Here is a 3,660-nt window from a genome sequence, read left to right on the forward strand (position 1 = left end):
GTTGTATCAACTTCAAGTAATTGTGATTGTTATATCTTCTTCCCCCCCCCCCCGGGTTGTGTGTGTGTGTGTGTGTGTGTGTGTGAATTTATATATTAATTTTTAGCTCCCACCAATAAGTGAGAACATGTAGTATTTCTCTTTCTGTGCCTGACTTGTTTCACTTAATATAATTCTCTCAAGGTCCATCCATGTTGTTGCAAATGGCAGTATTTCATTCGTTTTTATAGCTGAGTAGTATTCCATTGTGTAGATGTACCACATTTTCCGTATCCACTCATCTGATGATGGACATTTGGGCTGGTTCCAACTCTTGGCTATTGTAAAGAGTGCTGCAATGAACATTGGGGAACAGGTGTACCTTCGACTTGATGATTTCCATTCCTCTGGGTATATTCCCAGCAGTGGGATAGCTGGGTCGTATGGTAGATCTATCTGCAATTGTTTGAGGAACCTCCATACCATTTTCCATAGAGGCTGCACCATTTTGCAGTCCCACCAACAATGTATGAGAGTTCCTTTTTCTCCGCAACCTCGCCAGCATTTATCGTTCAGAGTCTTTTGGATTTTAGCCATCCTAACTGGGGTTAGACGGTATCTCAGTGTGGTTTTGATTTGCATTTCCCGGATGCTGAGTGATGTTGAGCATTTTTTCATATGTCTGTTGGCCACTTGTATATCTTCCTTAGAGAAATGCCTACTTAACTCTTTTGCCCATTTTTTAATTGGTTTGCTTGTTTTCTTCTTGTAAAGTTGTTTGAGTTCCTTATATATTCTGGATATTAATCCTTTGTCAGATGTATATTTTGCAAGTTAGTATTAATTTGAAGTCGATTGTGGTAAATTATGACTCCTATTGTACTCCCTAGAGCAACCACTAACAAATCAATAAAAAATATAGTAAAAACATCAACAGAAGAATTAAAATGGTACACTAAAAGTATTTATTTAATGCAAAAGAAAGCAGGTGATGAGGACCAACAAAGACAGGAGTCATATAGAAAACAAATTGAGAATGGCAAATATAATTAAACCATAACAAGAATTAAATTAAATGTGAATAATCTAAATACCCTAAACAAAAGGCAGAGATTGTCAGACTGGATTTTAAAAAATCCAATTATATGCTGCTTACACAAGACACGCTTCAGATTCAAAGACACAAATAGATGGAAAGTAAAATAATGGAAAGAGATATACCATGCAAACAGTAATTATGAAAGAGTGGCTATACAGTAGTCCCCCCTTATCAATGATTTTGTCTTCAGTAGTTGCAGTTACCCACGGTCAACAGTGGTCCAAAAATATTATATGAAAAATTTTATAATTAAACAATTTATGTTTTAAGTTGTATGACATTCTGAGTAGCATGATGAAATTTCATGCCATCCTTTTCCATCCTGCCAGGGACATGAATTATCCCTTTGTCCAGTGTATCCACACTGTATATGTTACCTGCCCATTAGTCACTTTGTAACTGTCTTGGTTATCAGATAGATCACAAGAAGTGTGAGTACAGCACAACAAGATATTCTGGGAGACAGAGAGAGAAGGAGAGAGAGAGAGACCATGTTCACAGAACTTTTATCACAGTATATTGTTACAATTGTTCTATTTTAATATCTTATTGTTGTTAATCTCTTACTATGCTTAATTTATAAATTAAACCTTATCATAGGTATGCATGTATAGAAAAATATATATACATATATACATTGGGTTCAGTACTACCCGCAGTTTCAGGCGTCCACTAGGGGTCATGGAAATGTTTCCTGCTGATAAGGGGTGTATTAGTCCGTTTTTGTGTGGCTATAACAGAATACCTGAAACTGGGTAATTTATAAAGAATAGAAGTTTATTTGGCTTACGATTCTGGGACAGCTGCATCCAGCACAGGCCTCAGGCTGCTTCTACTCATGGTGCAAAGTGGCAGCAGCTGGCGGGTACAAGCCGATCACATGGTGAGAGGAAGTGAGAGGAATTGAGAGAGAGAGAGAGAGAGAGAGACGGAGGTGCCAGGAGGTCAGGAGGTACCAGGGTCCTTTGAACAACTAATAGAGTGAGAACTCACTCACTACCTCCATCCCCTAGGGAGAGCTTTAATCCATTCATGAGGGATCCACCCCCGTGATTCAGACAGCTTCCAACACTTCCCACATTGGGGATCAGATTTCCACATGAGTTCTGAGAGGACAATGCATCCAAACTCCGTCAAGGGGGGACCACAGTATTAATGTCAGACAAAATAAAGTTTAAGACAAGAAATATTATTCGAGAAAAAGATAGGCATTACATAAGGATAAAAGAGTCAATACATAAGGAAGATACAATAATTATAAACATATATACACCTAAAAGCAGAAACTCAAGAAAAATAGACAATTTGACAATTGTAGTTGGAGATTCCAAGGAAAGCAGAAGGAAATTATGATAAGAGTCAAAATCAGTTAAAGAGAATACAGAAAAAAAAAAAAAACAATAAAACCAAAAGTTGATTTTGAAAAGACCTCTATTTCCAGCCTCTATGGAAAATGGTATGGAGGTTCCTCAAACAATTGCAGATAGATCTACCATACGACCCAGCTATCCCACTGCTGGGAATATACCCAGAGGAATGGAAATCATCGAGTCGAAGGTATACCTGTTCCCCAATGTTCATCGCAGCACTCTTTACAATAGCCAAGAGTTGGAACCAGCCCAAATGCCCATCATCAGATGAGTGGATATGGAAAATGTGGTACATCTACACAATGGAATACTACTCAGCTATAAAAACGAATGAAATACTGCCATTTGCAACAACATGGATGGACCTTGAGAGAATTATATTAAGTGAAACGAGTCAGGCACAGAAAGAGAAATACCACATGTTCTCACTTGTTGGTGGGAGCTAAAAATTAATATATAAATTCACACACACGCAAAAAAAAAAACGGGGGGGGGGAAGAAGACATAACAACTACAATTCCTTGAAGTTGATATGACAAGCAAACAGAAAGGACATTGTTGGGAGGGAGGGGGAGGGAGAGAAGGGAGGGGGGTTTCGGTGATGGGCCACAATAATCAACCACATTGTATATCGACAAAAAAAAATTAAGAAAAAAAAAAAAAAATGAAAAGACCAAGAAAATTGACAAAACTTTAGCTAGATTGACTAACTAAAAAAAAAAAAAAAAAAGTCAGGAATGAAAGAGAATACTGCTACTGACCTTACAGAAATTAAAAGGACTATAAGAGGATGCATTAGTTTCTTATGTCTGCTATAACATGTTACCAAAAACTGGGTGGCTTAAAACAACAGAAATTTATTCTCTCACAGTTCTGGAGGCTAGAAGTCCAAAATCAAGGTATTGGCAGGGCCACACTCTTTCCAAAGGATCTAGGAGAGAATTTTTCCTTGCCTTTTTCAACTTGTGGTGGTTGCTGGCAATCTTTGGCACGTCTTGGCTTATACAGTCTCTGTCATCATGGTGGAGTGAGCAGGACCGAAACCATGTTGGGAAGTAGAGCTGCCTGGGCTGCAGAGGCGGGGGAGGATTTTTAAAAGGACAGTTTTTTCTCTCTACTCTTTCTTCCCATCCCCTGACTTTCTTATCTCACTGGCTAAGTAGGAAAACAAGGCCGAGAAGCTAATTACCTCTTTACAAAGCTAACAGTTAT

This window comes from Cynocephalus volans, chromosome X (genome assembly GCF_027409185.1).
Source record: "Cynocephalus volans isolate mCynVol1 chromosome X, mCynVol1.pri, whole genome shotgun sequence".
Taxonomy (NCBI): Eukaryota; Metazoa; Chordata; class Mammalia; order Dermoptera; family Cynocephalidae; genus Cynocephalus; species Cynocephalus volans.